The following is a 20,131-nucleotide window of genomic DNA, read 5'->3' on the forward strand; positions in this document are numbered from 1 at the left end:
TTTAATTACATGGAAGGAAAAGAAAAAAAATCGAATGCTTTGCTTGGGGATGGAAAAATCTAAGAATCCTTATGGTTTCCCAGAAACGTTGAGGACCAAATCCTGCTCTCAGCTGATGGAACTGCAGTTTTGGTGTGCAGTTCAGTGGGGCACCAGGCTCTACCCCTCTTCCTCCCCTTTTCTCTGATAACGATGGAAGTTAGCTGGAAGCTTGGTTGTCAGGTGGCCAAAGGAGGTAAGGTACAAAAGGAAGCCTCTTGATTGTACAGCTTGTGACTATTCAGATCCCTGGACTTCAAGACTCTAATGATTTTTCCAAAGGTATTTTGAATAACTATTTAATTGTAGCATTAAAGAACAAAATTGTTGGTCAAGTGAAATATTAGTTCATGTAAGATTGACATCTTGGTGGTTTTTGTTTTGGTTTTTTTTTAATATTTGGACAGGATTAGGCAGTGGGCATTGGAATGTATGGAATGCACAGTTGAAACTACATCATATGGCACTAGTGCTCAAGTCTCAATCCTAATTCTGATGATTTTAATAGAGGGAATTCATGCTGTCACTTCTGTCATTTTGGGAAAATCCTGGATAATTTTTAAGGTGAAAAAAAATCTCCTGATAAAATTTAAGGCTGTCTAATTGCAGTGAACCCAAAGGAAGCATAATCTATGTAATTAGGATATGATGCCAGCTATGGAAATTCAGCCTTTGTGGTGAGACTGCAGGATGGGATAAGGCTCAGAGAAATGCCTTGGCTGAGGGGGTTGCTTTGCTGTGAGACTTGGGGGTTTTTGTCCAGCCTGGGATTGATGCTCCCTGTGCTGCTCTTTTCCCCAGATAGTCTGCAGGGATTCGCTTGGGCTTTTTAAAGAGAAAGCACTTGGGAGCACCAAAAAGCCAAGATGACAAACACTGTGTTTGAGGGAATGGGCCCTAAATTAGAAAGCTGAAACCAGAGGTTTCAGATTAGGGGTTTAGAAGTGAAAATAGCTGGTGGAGCTGGTGACACTTCTCACACAAACCGCTTGCACAGCACGCGGTGCTCCTGTGTCCATCCCTTCCCTTGACTCCGTTGGTCTCGGCATGCCTGCTCCTGTCTGCCTTTTCCATCAGCCGTGGCACCCCTGCTGCTGCCAGAGCGACAGCCTGGCTCGGGCGCCCTGCAGCCAGTCGGACAGCTTGGCTCGCGCCGCGGTGCCGGCACAGCCAGGCACGCCCTGACCTCTGTCATCTGCTCCTCTCACAAGTTTTGGATCTGCGCTAGCTCCTGAGCGTTCTGCTCCAGAGCCTCTGTGCCGATCCAGCAGCACCAGGCACGGAAGCGGCACCGTGGGCCCATCGGGACCCACTGGCACCTGGCACACGCGGGCCGAGGCCTCGCACTCGGCACCCCCTGGCAGCCGGCACGGCTCATCCGAGGGCTGCGCGCCCCTGCGTCATTCTGGAAAATGTCTTTATATGCTGGAACTCCATGCTGCTGTCAGCCTGGTGTGCCTCCGCCAGCCTTTGGGAGGTGACCTCTGCCGTGGAAGCAGTTTGTGTGTTTATCATGGCCTGAGGTTGAAATGGGAGGTTCAGCTTAGGTGTTAGAAAAGATTTTTTCACTGTTTGGGTGCTCAGGCACTGGAATAGGTTGCCCAGAGAGGTGCTGGAGTCATCATCCCAGGAGGTGTTCAAGAAGCATCTGGATCTGGCGCTGGGTGATGGGGTTTAGTGGTTTAGGGGTTACAGTGACAGTGCTGGGTTGATGGTTGGACTTGGTGATCTTACAGGTCTCTTCCACCCTTGGTGATTCTGTGATTCTATGATTGTATCTCTTGCTCAATCCTTTTCCTGAACCCTTTTGGGAGGGTTCTTTTGGCCAAGGCCAGTGCAGAACCTCGCTGGGCTGGATGCTCCGGCAGCATGGACAGTGCAAGGCAGCAACGCCGTGCCCTCAGGGCAGGAGCGTGTCCCACCCAGCCTGTCACCAGCGGCTTGTCCTCAAGCACAGGGCCAGAGGCTGGTTCAGCTCCTGGAGCAGAAGCCTATCCTGGATCCTGATATTCCATACTTTAATTTTAGTTTACAGCACTCTCAGGTTCACTTTACAGATGCCTTGTGCTCTTTTTTTTTAATAAGCAGTGTGAGGAGGAATGTTTCAATCATTTGAAATGCTGTTTGTGAAAACAAAAATGCCCCTTTACAATGGTTGTACTCTCTTTTACTAGTGAAATTTTAAGATTGGCAGGTACTGGGAATTTCCTCAACTTTAAAATTTATCATCGGAAGCCAAAACAATATTGGATAAATATGTAGTAGTTTCTTGCTGACTGCCTTCTACTTGATGCGTAATGTCTCGCTATTTAATTCCATTGGTGAATCCAGGCCATAGACCTTCAGGGCATTCTTAGGCTTCCCTTGTGTTGGTTTTCGTACTGCCCTCACTTGGTTTATTGATCTGAATTAATCTGTCGTGCGCTAGTTCGTTTGTAGTCTCATGTATTAGGATGAGGAGAGAGCGTTGAGGATTTTATCCGGACGTTCCGTGCCCCGGCGGGAGGCGCCGTTCGCGCCGGGGGTAGCCAGCAGGGGGCGCCGCCCCTGGCTCGTGACTGGGGGTGCTCACGCGGCCCTCACGCGGCCCTCACGTGGCCCTCACGTGGCCGCGCGCGCCCCCTTAGAACCGAGGCGCGTGCGGCGCTCTCAGGTGCGCGGCGGGAAAGTCTGGTCCCTCAGGCGCGCGCGGCTGCCCTCAGGGCGCGGCGGGAAAGTCTGGTACCTCACATCCCGTGATCCCTGGGGCTCCGGCTGGTTCTTGTCGGTAAGAAGGCTTTACTTGCTTGGGAAGGGGTTGCTTCCCGGCACTTTGGGCTGCCGAGGGTGCCTGGTCTGGAATGCTGGTGCCTTGGGGATGGGAGTGCGGGTCGCCGTTCCTTGAGCCCAAGTGATGGTCCTTTACCCTTCCTGCTGTCCCCAGGCTCGTAGGCTGGGTTTGAGGAAAAAAGGTTTTTGCTGTGTTGAGAAGCAGATAGGTTTGGGACCAAAGGGCAGTGCGAGGCTTGCAGGCTCTGTCCCACGCTCGAAGCGTGTCTCACGGTCTAGCTGGGAAAAAAAGGATTTACGTCCCGTGGAGTCATTTGCAAAGCCGGTGAATTCTGCCCAATATTGTGCTGAGCGGTTTCAGTCTCATTTTCTGGAGTAGTACATTTTTTGTTTGTATTTGCCTGTTGTGCTTTCAGGCCGGTGAGGTTTGTGCTAAGAAACCTTTCCTCTGGTGTACTCTCCAGATATTTCCGTGTGGCTAACTAGATTTTTCTCTCATTATTTGTTCAGTTTATCAATATTATGTCTGTAAGAGTGCTGGGGAAGGGTTTTCCGCCCTGTGTCCTATTCCATTCCAGTGTTATTGTTTGTTAGGACAACGGGGACTTAGTGATAGTAACTCAGCAAGTATGTGTAGTAGCACATTAATCCTACATTAAGTCTACCAGGTTTGCAACTGCCTTCTTGAGTTGTATATGAAACCTATTGTGCAGTGCTTTGTGAAGAAAAGGAGTAGTTCATGCGTTTTTTGTTGGTGGATATACGAATTGTTGAGGCTCTTGGGGTTTTTTTGTTCATTGTTTTTTGATGTAGCTTTATCCTTTCACTGTGGTTACTCAGCTGGCAGATGGATTAATGCATTAAGTAGAGGGTGGGTAGCAGAGTGCGTGTGGAGTGCACTGTTAGCGCTTCTCTTCCAAGCAGTATTTTGTTTTAAACATTACCCGCGGCTGTGCCCCAGATGGGTGGGTGCCTTTGGTGGCGATGCCGGCGGTGAGCACAGCAGTGCTGCAGGGAGCGAGAGCGCCCCCAGCTGCGCTGAGTTCAGGTGATGGCAATTACATGAAGGGATGCACCTGTGAGAGCCATCTACCCCAGGCCTTTACAGCTGTCCCTGCTTGTTGCAGTATGTGTAATCTATTCCAACCTGCTACGAATGCAGAGGTTAAGAACCAGCTCTTAACTGATAACGACACGTATCTTACCTGTGCCACAACTTGGTTTCAAGGAGGATCAATAGCTTTAAAAAATGTGAGAGTTTACTTAAAACCCCAATCAACCAAACAAAACCAAACAAACCAAAACCCAGCAAGAGAAAAAAACAAAACTTGCAAAAAAACCCCAACAAACAACAGAACCTCACTTTACCCTGAAAGTACAGCATCTGGTTCAAGGTGCTAGTAGTCTCCAAGGATGATGCTTTGCATGCTCTCAGGTTTTTAAAAAGAATTGGTTTCTGGCTGACACTGAAAGGAACAAATGCTTGCAGTTTGTTGGTTTCATTTTGATTTTTTTTGTTAGTTTTTGCTTTGTTTCTTGTTTGTGTGGTGTGGCACAACAGAAAAAAGAAATTCATTGCCTGGGAGTGCTGGGTGCTTGGGTGATTCTGAGTAAAGAGAGCCGGCCGATGTTGTCAAGTGTGTAACAAGCTCTTCTGCTAAAGATTGGGAAACAGTTGCACCTGCTCATCAAAGAGCAGGCCTTCAGCTGGAAAGGCTCTTTTACCATCTTAGTCTCTCTAAGTAAAGAGTGTTTGGGTTCAGGTAAGAGTCACTGCAGGGGCTGCAGCACTACTTCTTTACTGGCAGGGAAACAGAGGCCTGGAGAGAGAGAGAGAGACAGCAGCATGTTTTGATACTGAGCTTTGGAGCAAGGAAATAATTATGACTTTATCAGTTAAGTGTCAGTCATTCTGTCTCTCACTGTTTTGACATGTTCAATTCTAGTGACTGGTGGTAAAAGAGATGAGAGTGTTGGGGGGGTTGAAGGGAAAATTTTAATGGAGGGAAGCAAGGGGAGAAAAAAACCTGTCGAAGACAATTTCTGGCAGGCAGTCGGGTTCCTGGTGCAGACAGATTGGCTGATGTTGATTGTTGACAGCTTCTGCAGCTTGCTAATTACAACTGTAAAAAATTCAGGTGAATGACAGGAACTTGAAATGTTAATTCTGGTTTTATTATTTTGCAGCTGCAACTGTTAGTTGGCTCTTGGTGTAATTGATGGACACTGCCAGTTGCTTAGACAGATGGGAATTAACACTGGTGTTCCCATTAGAACTTGCCATCACAGTCACGTTGGCTTTGGTCTCCTGCACTGGGTTGATGTGTGCAAGAGAGTGCATGTGGAAGGAGCAAGCGTAACTCCTGCCTGCAGTACTCGCCTTCCAGGGTATTGGAGCCATCCATCCAACACAGAGCAGACGAGCTGCTTGCCAGGTTAGTACATGCAAGAACAGGCCCTCTGTTTGCCCTGAACTTCTGGAGAAGGTTACATGTTGGTCGGTATTGCCATAATAATAATGTGGGAGTCTTAAGACTTGTGTTAAGTTGTTCTGATTGTTCCTCATCAGAAATGCAGCTGTAATCTTGGCTGGTGTCTCTGAGCTGTAGTCACCTGTACACCATGTGAATTGGGAACTAGAATGCTTGTTGAAAGGAAAATGCTAGAGGTAGGGTAAGTAAAGCAGTTCATGATGTCAAGTAGTAGAGGAAAGTAGCAGTGGGTTAGGGTTTTTCCGAAGCAGAGGTTGTAATCATCTATGTGGAAGAAACAATTAAGAGAGTTGTAGCTGTTTGACTGACCTGCAAGTGGGCCTGCTTTCCATTTGGGGTAGAATCCTGGTCTCTGAGTATGGATTTGCTTCAGCCTTGCAGGGCTGGGTTGCTGAGGAAAGAAATGGCTCAGTTTGTCCCTCTGAGAACTTGTTCCTTTGCAGAGGTTCAGTCTGTGGGGGTGAAGGAAGTCAGAACATTCAAAGAGCCCTTTGAGTGGGGAGGGAGCTGCAGAAGTGTCAGTTCAGTTTGCTGAAACCTTGGCTGGCTTTTGACCAGCAAGGTAAGTTCATAAATTCCAAACCCACAGAAGCTTGTGGTTTTTTTTTTAAGCAGTTTGCAGAACACATGGCTTTGAGATGGTGAGGAAAATGCTTCTTTGCTGGATGCTGAGAGATTGCAGTGAGCGGGACTCTCATCCCTGGAGGCATCTGTAAGCTGTACTTACAGGTAGGCTGACAGAAGACACAGCAGCTCAGCTGGTGGGGCCACTGTCCCTATGCGCTGGTTTGTTGGCTCCATGCAGGGCAGGTCATGCGCACACACAGTGCCCTCTCCTCCTCCCAAGTCTCCTGCCATCAAATCCATGCCTGATGCTCAGACCCAGCAGGTCTGGCTGCTCGCTCAGCCTCAGGGCTGAGGTGTGAGCAGTGCACGGGAGCCCCTCCCCGGCCCCAGCCGCAGAGCTGTGGTGTGCGTGGCCGTGCGCTCGCACGCAGCACAGGAGATGTTTGACGCTCAAGGTAGGAGCGTGTTGCCCACTGCTATGCCAATTACTGGATATTAATGGCAGGATAGCATGCATATGCCTAAACTGGGAAGCAGAAGGTTAATAGACGAACAGCACCAGAAGATCCCATTTATCAGTTTCTATTTATCTCTCCTTGGGAGGTGGCAGGTTTACAGTAAATACCTTCTGTCCTCCTAATTTCCTAATGATGGGCATAATGATGGAGAATGGTGAAGTCATTAACTGGGACAGCCTCTGTGCATCACTCTGTCAACCACATCTCTCCAAGACCTGCAATGAAAAGTGATAGGCCCCAGCTGTTCACCAGATTCTGTTCCCTTCCCCCTTCCCCATGCTCAACCCCAATTGCAGGCTTAGCAATTAAAAAACAAGGGGGGAAAAAATGAGACCCAAAACCTGAAAGACAAAAGCCAGACCCTTTCTCTGCTATGGCAATGATAGCCTAGTCTGCCCTGCACTTGGGTGTGGCTGTACCAGTCCGACCCCATTCAAATGCTCCCAGTTAAATGCAGTGGTATCCCCGAGCCTGGTGGTGTCACTGGGGCCAGGTGTGCAGCACTTGGAGAGAGGAATGTGAGCTAGCGTGAGTGGAAGCTGGAAGAAGATTGTGCTTCTGGAGCAGAGGCACTGGGTTTCCTTGGTCCTGCCTCCCGTTCTTGCCTTCCACGGAGGAACCTGTTCAATGCCTGTAAAAACGGCAGCAGTTCTCTGTGTCTGACTCTGTGTGCTGGGGTACTGATGGATTTTGGGGCTTAAAAATGGTCACGTGGCACTTGAGGTGGAACTGTGTGGAGTGCAGAGGGTGGGCTCTGATTCTAGATCCCACTGCTTGAAGTTCCACAGAACAGGAAGGTGTTCCTGAAACCGAAGCTCAAATGAAGATGCACGTAAGTAAATTATTGCTTTGAAAAGATTGTCTTTTTTTCCCCTCACAACGACATTTCTATGTAGTTGACTCTTAAGAGTTTGTTATATTGGTTTCACTTTGGGCAGCGTCTGGGAGTTGATGACTTGACTGTTTTCAGTGAGTTGAGAGTGCTTTGCTGTGTACAGCAGCCACGTGTTCATCCAGTGAGGGCCTGTGATTATAGCCGGCCCTATTTTGAGCAGGCTGTGGCCTGGAGTACACCGTGGCAGAGCCACCCAGCTATCCTGTGGGTGGTGCCTTCTGCTCCTGACTGCTGTTTGCTGTGCCTGAGAGTCTGGCCTTCTGCCTGGGTGTGTTCTGAAATGAGAGGTCTGCCTGAAGTGGGGTTTTCCTTTGCATCCACCGTGTGCTGGGCTCATAAAAGAACTCTTGAGCTGTGGGAGCTTTGTGTTAGAAGGGTTCATTAACTTTCAAATGTTTCAATTGAGAAATTTCAGAGCTCTCAGCATAGACCAGGGTGGCTGGCTCAGCCAAGAGTGTCCCCTGACAGTCAGGTACAGATGTGATTGCTAGTCAGAGCACCGTAAGAAACCTAATGGTGTCCCAGCAAGTGTCATACTTGAGCTGGAAAGGATTAAACCAGATAGCCCGGAGAGGCTGTAAATAATTTTTATTGGACTTTAAGAGCTAGGGAGACAAGAGGAGCCTTTACCTTGTAGCTTGCTAGGAATTGTGCCTGCAGGGTTGCAGAGTGTGTGCAGTGGTGAAAGAAAGAATTCTGGGACTGGTTTTAGTCTGAGCAGGCACTTAACTGGGTTCTGAAGTGCCTCGGGCCAAGGTAGGTCATGGTGGTACAAGGGGGCGTTTTTCTGACTGATGTCTCTGGTATCTGGGCACAGAGACTTGAGAAATGAAAGGCAAGGGAAGACATTCCTGTTTGGGAGATGGCATGTTAGCTAGCTAGCACATGAGAGAAATGGCGTGTAAACGTTCCCTAAACACTTCCTTCTTTATTTTCAAGTTCTAGGTGCTTTTCTTGGCTGTTCAAACCTACAGAGTTTGGTTTTTTGTTTTGTTTTAAATTTGTGCTGATCTGTTAGCCGCATGCTGGGGAGTCCTCTCCCAAGGGAGTGGAGTTGGGTTAAACACCTCTGGTATCACTTGGCTAATAACTTTGTGTCTCTGGTCACAAATTTTGAGACTGGGGAAAAGGGGAGTTTGATTTCCTGTGTGATGATTCAGGACACTCTGTTTAACCTTGTTAGCTTGGTGTAGGCTTAAGGACTGATGTTTGACCCTAAGTCTGTTGTCCAGCTTTGTTTTAGACATGTAAGGAGGTGCCAGTTCACTGGATTCTAGCGACCCCTGGGACAAGCTGCAGGGGCGCCTTGATGGTTTTGCAAAGTTGTGACCCTTGCTGGGTTGTTTTCCGGCCAGCTGGCCTTGCCTGAGTTCTCCCGAAGACATGCTAGCCAGTGTTCCCAGTGAGGGCAAGCCTTGTGGATTGCAACCCTTCTCTGTTGCCTTGGTTCCCGTAGGAGCTCCTAGCCAGAAGTTAAAGTATTCTTGGTTGTTAATGTCTTAACTTGCTCTGGCCTGCCTATTGCAAACAGTGGTCTGGGGATGAACTCTGTGCTTTTGTTTCTGTGGCCAGCCTGTCTGCTTTTGGCACCTCAAGCTTGACACAACCCAGGCTAAACAGAACATGTGATATTAAACAGCTGTTGGCTTCTAAATAAGGAAAATCATATTAGCTCCTCTATAAGCAATCTGTATGGTAATTTCAGGAAAGCATGGGGTGGCTGTTCTCTCTGGGAAGAAAGAGCTGATGTATCTTTTAACATACGTAACATACTTAACTGTAGGGAAGACTGAAGAGCCTAGCAAGGAGGAAAGTTTTACTTCCTTAAGTGATGTTTGATGGGGAAAATCAAGGCAGGACCAATTGCCTATTGCTGTGGAAATTTGTTTGGGTAGGACAACATCTACAGCACCAGATCCTGAGGAGGATGGATGCTGTTACAAATAGTGCTGGTCAAGTGAAAGAAATGTCACTGGAGCATTGTAATAGCTATCTGAAATAATTTTTTCAATTATATGTAATATACAGCAGTCGATGACTTAAAAAATTATCCTATCTGACAGGACAAAGGCAGCAAAAATGTTAGATTTAAGACCATTTCTAAAGGTGCAGGATGTACATGCTAACCCTCTGGCTATCGATGGTTGAAAGGAAACAGGAGTGGCTGTTGGCAGTGAACATTTAGCTCTTTGCAATTTGCCTGACTACATCTGGTTCTGGCTGCTGCACATAGCCACAGCTTCCAGAGGGAAGTGTAGCAGTGCTTGTCTGCAGGACATTATGGATAAACCTTGTGCTTTACATGGATTTCAGTGGACTGGCTTTCAGAAGCTTGGTGAAAAAGGAAGCTGTTAATGGTGTTTCCCTTGAGTAAGTAAGTTGTTCATGCCTCTGCTGGATGAGGTACTGAAGTTTGGATTCACTAAGGACGCACATGTTCCAAGTGGCAGTGCTTATTGGGGCTGCTCTGTACACCTCAAGTGTGGGAGAACTCATTGATGTCTGTGGAGAAATGTGAAATAAAGGCAGGGGGCCTTTTTGTGGCTGTTTTAAGAAGAGACAGCTGGGTATCCAGTGTATCCCACTGACCGCCTCAACTCAAAAGCGCTGTCCAGTGCTGCACTTGCTATGGCACTAGGGTGTTTGAAGGGAATTCCAAGAGCTATACAGAGTCCTGGGCATCCACCTCTTCTCTCTTCCAGAAGAGCTGTTGTGATTTGTCTTGGTATGAAGGAACCTCCCACTCTCTGGTCTCAGAACCTGCGTAGTATGTATTTGCCCCTGCTGCCCTTGATACTGATTCCTGAAAGTCCTATGGTAAAGAGCTAAGCTTTCACTAAGTTGTATTTCATTTGTCGTCTTTACTTTTGGTATGGTGTTTTCCTTACTCTGCATACATCTTTCCCCTTCCCATCTTTGCTCCTGCTAGTGAAGGAAAGCTCTGCAGTTCTGTCCTGCTCCCATTTTTCAGATAAACCATCCGTGACACACAGAGCTCAAAGCTCAATGGACTGTGCATGCAGCGTTTTTGGGCTAACTGCTGTAAGAAATGGGCCACGCTGTGGTGCAGAGCTCTGCCTGCCTGTTCCCAGGGCTCTCACTCAGTCATGGAGTGTGTGCTCATATACTCCATCAGCTGCTGTTGGCATGGCTGCCTACGCAGGCTAAATGTAAGGCCCCCAGTGAACCTTTCTGTCACTTTTGCTGTTCTGGCCACTATGCTTAATCAAAGAGCTGGAAGGAAAGCTCTCATTAGAGAGGCTTCCTCAGTCGTACAGAAGCCTCTGCTTGGCTAATTGAGGCTTTAGAGGGCTCGTGCTTCTGGTTGGGGTTGGTCTGCTTGATGTGATCTGGGCCTGAGGCAGAATGAAGCAAGGAGACTTAAATGATGTCTGAGCAAACATGATGGCTGGAGATGAATGGGATTGTGTTCTGTTAGGCTGCTTCTCAGAGACTACAGAGTTTCTTCCTGTAGCAGCAAACTGCTGGAATGTGCTGTGGCTGAAGATGTTGGGAATGTGTAGGTGAAAGTGGGAGTCTGCATAGGGTGAATTGATCTGCATGCATGTTCAGCGGTTAGAGCCCAGGCCGCTCATATGTTGGAGGAAATGAGAGTGCATGGCAAGCTGGGCAGCAGAGCCTGCAGTGTCTGAATGGAGGAAGCAGGTAAATGCCAGGGAAAAAGGTGCAAGGGCTGGGGGGGGGACAGAGCTAAGGACTCTAGCTAATGCGTCTGTAGTGCTTGAGGCTGTTATGCTCCTGGAGCAGTGTAGCCTAGTCCATTTTGTATATTTTACAGACTGTATTTTATTAAAATTTTTTGTGTAGTACACGTGTTTGTGATCCTATAAGTTGCCCCCTAAGAATGAGTGAACAAGTGAAATTGTTCCAAGGGACTTGTTTTAAATTATATCAGTAGAACTTATAGTATTAATTATTGGTGTCCGAGAGAAGAAGTGTGATGGAGGAGTTGAAGTAGACCCCTTGCTCTTTCAGGATATGGGCATTCTTTCTTCCTCTGTGGTCAGTGACTTGAGTAAATCACACCTGAGCAGGGTGCCTCTGTTGTGGGCCAGAGGTGGTGGTCTTAATGCCATGCAAAATGTGGAGCTGCCAGGCTTGCTTTGGAGGGCCCTGGCTTGTAGGTAGGTGTGCACTGCATGTGCTGGGTGGTGAAGGTGTGGAAGGACAGGAGGGTCAAGATCATGTATTCAGCTGCTGGTGCTGAAAGCCAGTCTCCATCCCAAGCCAAGTGTCTGAGCAGAGGTTTCAAGCTGTTCAGTTGCCTTCTGCTGCTTTTGGATAATTGTGTTGCAAAGAGTGCTTGAAAGAGTTGGAGTGAGCAGCTGCTGGTGGTTGGGAAGCGTTGGTCCTGGTGCCTGGGCAGGAAGGCTACCTGCCAGCTAAGCAGGTTCTAGCACTGGAAGCAGTGTCTCTGGTCACGTGGCAGGGTCCTCGTTTGCTATGGGAAAGGAAACAGACCAGCTACCGAGTGCCTAGAATTAGTAATTAAGCTGCTCAGAGAATGCACCCAACCAGTGCAGGTCACTTACTGAGCAGGATAAAGATCCATTTCCAAGTGGAGGTGGAGGGAAGGAGAAAGGGGAAGGGTCAGTAGGGTGTCCATTGGATGTTTACCAAATTCCCATGCAGCATTCCCCGTTGGGCAGGCCTTGTCAGATGTGTCTCAGTAGGTCTGGCCTGTCGGGAGTCAGTGCAGAGACAAAGGGACAGATGGGGGAAGGAGAGGGGATGTAAGGGAATGTACATGATGTCACCCGAGGGACACGTTAACTGTGAGTTTCTTTGTTACCAGTTTGATGGTGTATTAGTGGCTGACCTTGCAGTGAGGATTTGGACATGCCCTCCTCCTCCCCATTTCTTTTGCTGTTTGCTTTTTAGCTTCTTGCAAAGCAATGAAGATGCTGAAATCTGGAGAGCTCCTTTGGGAGTTGAGCTCTTCAGATACAGTATTGCTCTGTGAAGAGAGATGGAGGAAGTTGTGAGGGTAGGAATGACGAGGTTTGTCAGAAAAGTTTGGGCGAGGAGCTGAGATGACTGTGAGACAGCACAGTTGGGAACAGCGCTGGGTATTGCCTTACTTGTGTTGTGTCAGAATCTTCCCACACCATGGCAGGTTCCAAATGTGTGACAGAACTGTGCTTAAGACTGAAGGATTCTGTCATACGTCTGCTGTCTGTCTCCTACATGTGGAGGGGACAGGGACCTTTGTTTTGGTGGCAGAGGATCCTCGGATGAGCTGTCTGTGCTGATCTGTGCAGATGATTTTGTGCACTGGAGAGGAAGGTGTGGCTGGGCAGTGAGGCAGCTGGGAGGGCTCTGGGGAGCCAAGTGCAGGTTTGCAGACAGGTCTGACTTGGCTGAGTGATGGCTTGTCAGGCAGGGGTGAAGTCTGGCCGAGTGCCTGGAACAGAAACCCATTGAGAATTATTAAACACAGAAAAGCCATCCTGAGCTCAGCTAGTCCCAGGGCTGCACATTTTTAGGGACCGGGGGTGTGTCCTCAATGAGTGTCCCTGTGGGCCTGCTTTATTTTGTGACCCTTGACAAGGTGTGTGCTGCTGGCCTCTGTCAGCGTGTGCTGGGCGGGATGGTTTTTTGGTGTGAGCTACAGCACATGTTCTTCTGAAAGAAGCTGCAGAAGTGGTGTAAAACCAAGGCAGCTTAGAGTTCTTAAAAGTACATCCATGACTTCTTACTGACTTAGCTAAATTCTCCTGGCTCACTGGTTGTTGAAAGCAAGCAGAGGAAGCTCTCTGGTCTTTGGGCATTAGAGAAGGGGGGCAGATGACTTTTCCCCTGACTTCCAAGGATCCTGGACCCATGGCAGTGGTAAATCAAGGTAGTCTCTGCAAGGCAGAGGAGGATAGTGGGGCTAGTGGATGACTCTGGGAGTATGCAAAAGTTCATAAATATATCAGAGCTAGTCATGAATGAAATGTGTCATGTTCTGATTCCCTAAACGACTCTGAAAAGCTTGATTCAAGACTTTGTTCTTACATTGTAGTTATGGCTTTGTCCCCAGCTTTGCAGTGGTCTTTCACTGCTCACCTTTCTGATATGAGCTGTCTTTTCCCTAGAATAAGTGATCTGTAGCCCCATGAGCTTCAGGGGACTAAGTGTGGCCAGGTCTGTCCGTAGAGTCCTGCTCTGTCACGCACGTAAAGTGCTCTTGGTGGATTTTGTGAGTGTAATGGCTGCAGCTTTCTTTGTTCTTTGTTACCCAAACACTTGTTCAGACCCTGCCAATCTCTGAGGAGCAGGCTGCACTAATCACGTCTGTGGGAAGGTAAGGAAGCCATGGGCAGTCTTGGGTTGGTCTGGATGAGCTGCCATTGTTAGTTGTCGTAATTTCTCTCATGTCTAAGTGAGACTTTTGTACCTAGAATAGGACGTGGCCTGTCCTTTGTGAAACCTTGTGTGCGCCCTGCCCCTGTGGTGCTGTCAAACCAGCAAAAGGGTATGTGATGGTTTTGTGTCATGCAGCCAGCAGGAAGGAAAACAGTGTCTTAAATAACAGGCATTAAATCATTAAATCCAGTAAGGAGATAATTTTTCATGGATGTGGAGTCATATTTTCTGTTATCTGAAACTGTGGAAGGTGCTTGTGGTAATGCTTGCCTAAAATATGTAAAATGTTCCTAGGGACGTTTGGGATTTTTTTTTTTTTCCCCCTTTCCTCTGTGTTACAAAGGTACACTGGGATTTAACATATTAAGAGCAGTCAGCTAATCCTAAAACTTGCCTCTGGCATTTGAGTGTATGCTTATGTAAGTAGCTATATATACTGAAAGTGAAGGTGTAGTAAATTATGGGGAGCTTCAGGAGGGAACTGACCAAGGCTGTGTAGAAGTTACAAAGTGGGGAAAATACCTAATGAAATAGGAAAAAAAGCAGTTGCCTAAATATCATCTTCTGGGCTGAGATTGTTTTCCTATGGATATTTTTTAGCTGCTATTTCACTTCGCTGGACTGTGACAAGTATAGTGGGTTTGGAAGGAGGTGATTTCTCCATCCAGGATAGAAGACAGAAGGTTTAGTACAAGACATGTTTAATAAAGAAAGGTATTTCAGAAACTCCGGTATTTCCTAGAGGCACAAAATGCAAGATTCAGCATAGGAGTTAAAGTTCTAATCCATGTCAACATCTGGAGTTACTTTTCTGTAGGAAAGTATTCAACCCTTATATACCTGGAAGTTACTTAGATTGGGAAGAAAAGGTGAGGGTCAGAACTCTTGAGCTGCATCTGAATATGCCCAAGCTGGAGCACATGTCGGCCTCTGTGCACCTCACAGGGAGATACAGCGTGACCTGAAGGGTCTGACCTGGCCCATCCTTAGATTTCCCGTGTGCTCTGTGGCGAGGTAAAGCAGCCGTGCTGGAGCAGAGTCCATGTATTGGTCAGGAGTTTTCAGCTCCCCACAATTGTCTTTGGAGCTCTGTGGAGCTGAGTTTGCATCATTGTAAATTAAGCTCCCACTGAGGTCAGAGGGCAGGAGCTAATCTGTACATGAACGTTCCTCAAACTCTTGTTATGCATTGGACCTTTGAGATGAGCTCTAACAAGCGTAATGCAAACTGGATTAGTTTTTTGCATGCCACTGGGAAATTAAATGTGTCTTCCAAGTTCTTGTCACTTAAAATTTGCCATGACATTTACTGTGTTTGACAAAATGCAGGAAAAAGAGGTTCCAATTAACCAGGACATCAAACGGTGTGGATGGTGCAGTTTATTTTGGAGGCATGATATTCAGAAAGGTCAGTCGCTCAGTCAGCTGACCTCGGCCGTTTGTAGTGTTGGCTGTGGCTAATGAGTACTCAGCTCAGTCCATAATGGGAACTTTATGGAGGGAAAATCCAGTTAATGGATGTGTGTAGGCAAACTGGCTCTTTCTAATGGCTGTGTGCTGGGGAGGCGGGGGTATGTGCAAGTTCTCTCTAACACAGGGAAAAAGGGACTGAATCCAATGTTTAAGAGCCAGGAAGGTCTTCACAAAGTCAGTCTCCTCACACCTGAGGGGAAATTGTTGCTGTCTTAGTGCTTCTGCTTGGGCTTGTGAACTGCCCAGAGCCATGTGTGACAGCATGGTGGTTTCCAGCTGGAGCAGAGTAGTAGTTCCTTGGAAGAGGTAAATGGAAACGTATTGCTGCATCCACACGGTGCAGTCAGTGCTGACAGAAGCCTGGAGAGAAGGTGGCCAAGTCTCCTGGTAGACTGTTGTTCTTCAGCTGCTTTAAATGTTGGTATCAATCAGTTGCAAGTAATTCGTACTAAAATTCATGGCAGCTTCTGGCCCTTTATGCGGGCTGTGTCCAGTGTCAGCACTGGGCTGTAGTATTTCAGTCTGAAAAAATTTACTGTTTGAAACTTAAACATTTGGGCAGAGCTTCTGTAAATGATGTTGGATTTATACCAAATTGACCCTCAGGAAACAGTTAATGTTAAACTGGCCAGTGACATTCTCTTTCTGCTCAAAGCTTTGGGTGTTCAGGTTAAAAATGTGTCATTTTTCTATGTCCCACCAAAGCCATGTTTAACCTACATTTTTAGATGCACTTCAGCACAGTTTTTTTTGTTCTGCTGTTAAGCGAAGCCTGATAGGACAGTGCTGGTTGGCAAGTGGCAGCTCGTGGAAGTGGTCAACCTTAATGCAGCCCACAGATTTGAGCACCCATGGTGCTGGCCGAGTGCTTGGGAATGCCCATTTGAAAGAAGTGAAAAATAATTCAATATGCTCCTGGGATCTCTCTGAACTTTACCTATTTAAGAGGTAAGGATGAACACATTCTTTGCTCGGTATTCCTCCTTCTTAATACTGTCTTTGTTTTCCTCCTTTGAACTTGGTTCCCTGTATCCACAGTTTCAGAAGGGTGTCCAGCAAGTACCTGGGATATACTGTGCTGTGAGTGAGGCATCCTCTAGGCAACTTCTAGGATTTGCCTTGTCTGCTTTCCACTGGGCTCTGTTGACTTCAGTGGGAGTGGGAATCCAACTTCCACTGGAGTTGGGAGAGAGGAGGAAACAGTGAGAGTAAGAGGGCTGGGAGAAAGTTTGGACTGTTCTAAGTTGGTGGTAGTAGGGTCACAGGCCAGAGCAAGAGTTAGATAGCTGCCTTGAATTTCTGGGAGGAAGTAAGTACAAGAACTTGAAATGGTGGGGTGTGATACTTTCAGGCTTTTAGCTGAAGCAGACTTCCTGAGGCACAGTGCGAAACAAATAATTTCTCAATTTAAATAGAACTCCCTTCATACTGAAGTCATAGCAACAAAATGACCTCACTGCAACTTTACTCCCCCCTCCCTTGTAGTTGTTTCTTTAATTTCGTACAATATGTTATTCTTGTTGTTTGGAATCATGGGGAGGAGGGAGAGAGGGAAAACCAACCTGTGTAAAAATTAGCTTTGAGTTATTCCATCTGTGGACTCTTAATTTTGTCATGAAAACAGAGAAGCCTGGCAGGAAGCGAGCTTGTGACTGGCTCCATGTATCCTCTTGTCTGGAGCTGGGTAAGGAAGTGTGGCATTTAGAATGAAAGCAAAAGCTTCATTTCTGGAACTCTGAGTGTTTGCCCAATTCTTTGACCATCTGTTTTTGTTGACAACCACCTCTTTGTGTTGTGCCAAAGTTATTTTGGCTTTTTTAATTTGTAGATGCGTGTGTGTGTGTGTATATGGTGGTGTGGTTGTGTGTGTCTGTGTGTGGATCATTAGGGTGCTGCTGACTGGGTCAGACTGGGGGAAGTGGGATGTGTAAAAGTAGGTATTTTGTGAGGATTGAATACAAGGAGAAATACAGTGAGTAATCCTGGCTTCTCTCAGAGACACTTGAGTCCTGTCTGTGTTACCCGGTCAAAAGCTGCCAGCTTCTAGTGGCTGTCCTTAAGTAACTTTGGTTGCATCGCAGCCATTTAAAAGAGTACGCAAGTACCTGCCTCAGAAATCATGGCTGGGATGAACTGATGGAGAGTCCAGCAGCTGACTGAAGGTGGATAGCAGATGGGTCCCTGTGCTCTGTGGTGCTAGCATGGAGGTGCTTAGCCAGCTTAGCTTCTCTTGAGCTGCACTTCTCTTCCATTCTTGGTGTCATTTAGGGGGTAGTTATTCATTCCCTGTATCCTTCATATGCTAATTTTGTCCACAACCAGTATGGATTGGAGATGCACTGGAGCAGCTGATGTTGAGAACTCTATCATGGAACTGCAAAAGCACTTGGAAATTCAGCCTCAAAACCTAGCATGAGACACCTTTTTGAATATATTTTTATGTTTCTAAACCTGCATTTGCTCTACATTTTAATAAAATGTCTTTGGTTTCTTCTGAAGGCTGTATAGAGAAGCTGAGCACTTTCTGTGCTGCTCTCCCCACTGAGTTTTTCCTGCAATGCCTTCCGAACTCTTGTGGGCATGAGGGTAGGCCAGAGTAACATCTACAGCCCATGACAGCAGCAAAATGAGGCTAACAAATACCCTTCCGAGGACGCAGCATGACAGCTTCATCCATCCCGCTGCATTTGCATCGGGAGTGCGGAATGGCTGCGTGTCATGGGCCACTGCCACTGCACACAGTCATTTATTTAATAACTCCTGCAGAGGCATTAAAGGGGAGCCTGCAAGACAGTGTGGTGGAGACAATAAGGAAGTAACGAGATGGCAGCATTTAGAAAAGTCTGGTTTGTGCTATTCTATCATTGTAACTTTCTGTTCAGCGGTGCTTCGGGTATAAGGTAAATGGAGTTTCTATGGACAGTAGCAAGACATGGGCTGTGGTATGGCACAGGGGCTTCCCTGTGTTTTTTTTCTGTGTGCTGAGTTTGAGGGTGGCCTTTTCCACAGCTAAACTTGTTCCCTTGCAATATCAAGTGTTAGTTACTTATGCAGCTTGCACTAGATGTTTCTGCTATGTGAACCAGGCAGATTAAACCTGCTTCAAATCTGGATGATTACCTATTTTTCTCCAGAGCATCATTAATTCACAAGAAATTGAGTCTCTTTGTTAGTCAAGATTTTCCTGAAATACCAAGTGCTGCAATTCCATCCTGGGGAGAACTGATTTAAAGTGGAGTGCCTTGAAATCCAGCTCCTTAAATATTTATCTAGAGAGAAAAATGGAGAAACTGAAACACCTGGAATAGGTAGTCGCTTCTGAAAATCTGTTCATAAGCATAAGTGAAAATCCTTCTGTCATTTTAGATGCCTTTTCAGGGATTGCCTTCCAGTTCTGTGTTTCCGTGTGCAAATGAGGTGTCCGAGGTCTGTGAGATGTGTTGACTTGTGCAAAAGCTTCTGGTGAGTGCTGGTGCAGTTAGGAATGAACGTGTTATTTCAGAAACAAAATTGGAGTTATAATAAGACCGGGACCGAATTCAGGTGGGGACAGTATGTCATGCTGAAATAAGGGAATGGCAAAGGATCTGTTAATGTCTAAATAGATGGTGTCTTTTCTGTGAAAAATACAAGGCAGGTTTTTAAATGGTAGAATCCAGATGCAAAACTCCTAAACCCTGTGCAGGCACTTAAAATTGATGGGTTTTGCTGCAGTGGGAATGAAGAGTCCTTAATTTTTCTCATTGGTGGGAGCCCAATTTTAACAGCATAAGAAAGATTTTGTGTTGTCTGCTCTAAGAGTTTGTCATCAGATTAACAAGAGAGGAACACCAGAGGTTGTCAGTCCCCCTTAGCATCAGCGGTGTTTTCCTCACAGCCAGGCCAGTTCTAACCCTTCAGTTCTCGTTTGCAGAACTCGCTGTGTGCAAGAAATGTCTCCTGGGTTGCTTTGCTTAATAGCAGTTAAGAATAAAGGGCCTTGGAAGTGAAGTGTTCAAAGCATTTCTGTTCTCAAAAGGCTGGAGAAAAAAATAAGCTGTTTGAGAAATAAAAAATGCCAAGGGCAGAACCTGCATGGAAGAGTAGAAAAAAGGCTCAAGCAAGAGGGATGACTATTCTGTTATGTTCTCACTGACCTAGCACCCTCTATTTTCTATGTTGCTATTTTTACTAATATTGCTGCTATTGCAAGTGCAGGATGGCTGCAGAGGTTATGACTGCTTGCCTGGTAGGGGAGCGAGTGTCTCAGTCTTGTCTAGAAACTGAGGTAACTCAGCAGCTGTTTGTGTGCAGCTGGAGAGAAAGGGGAGCTCTTTGGCCAGGTGTGGGGAAAGGTCACCTGTCTGTGCATGTCAGACACCTGAGATGGGTTCTATTGCTGGCACATTGCTGCCTGAACTGTGGTGTCCTGTGTGTCTGCAGTCATATGGTTGGGCTGCTTAGAAACACTGATGTGAAGAAAAATGTGCAAGCGGGGTTGGCCATTTGTGCCCTCTTCATACCTGGAATACACAGGACATAAAGAGAGCCTGTTCTGCAGCTCTGGAAACCCATACTTAGTCATTACTCAAGCTATCCGTTGGTATAAATAGGTGCCACCTCATGGATTTCAGTGGCATTATCATCCATGAAAGCAAGCAGATGTGGCAGTGTCTGGGAAGGCATGTAACAAAACCAAAATGCTCCTGTGGAGTTGTGTGTAGTTTTGTGGTGTTGCCTTCTGGTGATATTTAGGGAAGACTGATATTAAAGGAGCCCCTGTGTGTTTTCTAGATGACTAAATAGTTAAAATACCAGAAGCACAAGAAAGGCACAATATACTCAATGGACAAGAAAAAGCCTGTACTTAAAACATGGCCATGTGTGAATTCTGAGTTCTGCTCACTAGAGTAATAGTTCATTTATTTTGCAGTGCCACATTGTTTCAAGAGTCGATTTCAAAGCAGAGAGCAGTGCAGAGGGAAAGGGTGATGGCTCTGTCTGCCCATCAGTCAGGGGTGATGGGT

General features: G+C 46.8%; 1 protein-coding gene across 5 annotated transcripts in view; it reads left to right on the plus strand.

Moving 5' to 3' along the window:
* The window catches only part of LOC121664023 (collagen alpha-1(I) chain-like), a 225,722-nt gene that overhangs the window by 46,990 nt on the left and 158,601 nt on the right, over window positions 1-20,131 (plus strand). For 2 of the 5 annotated variants that reach the window (XR_006015845.1, XM_042026986.1), the window contains exons 3-4: window positions 4,996-5,243; window positions 5,916-6,029. The exons of 1 other annotated variant lie outside the window; for it this stretch is intronic. The gene's annotated coding sequence lies outside the window, so the exon portion shown is untranslated. Of the gene's footprint in view, window positions 1-2,683; window positions 2,807-4,995; window positions 5,244-5,912; window positions 6,030-20,131 lie in introns of those variants that run through there. 2 more of the 5 variants (XR_006015844.1, XM_042026987.1) reach the window with 2 other exon arrangements.

Source organism: Corvus kubaryi, unplaced genomic scaffold (assembly GCF_017639235.1).
Source record: "Corvus kubaryi isolate FWS band 111438036 unplaced genomic scaffold, C.kubaryi_AGA036_p1.0 37292, whole genome shotgun sequence".
In the NCBI taxonomy this organism is placed as follows: Eukaryota; Metazoa; Chordata; class Aves; order Passeriformes; family Corvidae; genus Corvus; species Corvus kubaryi.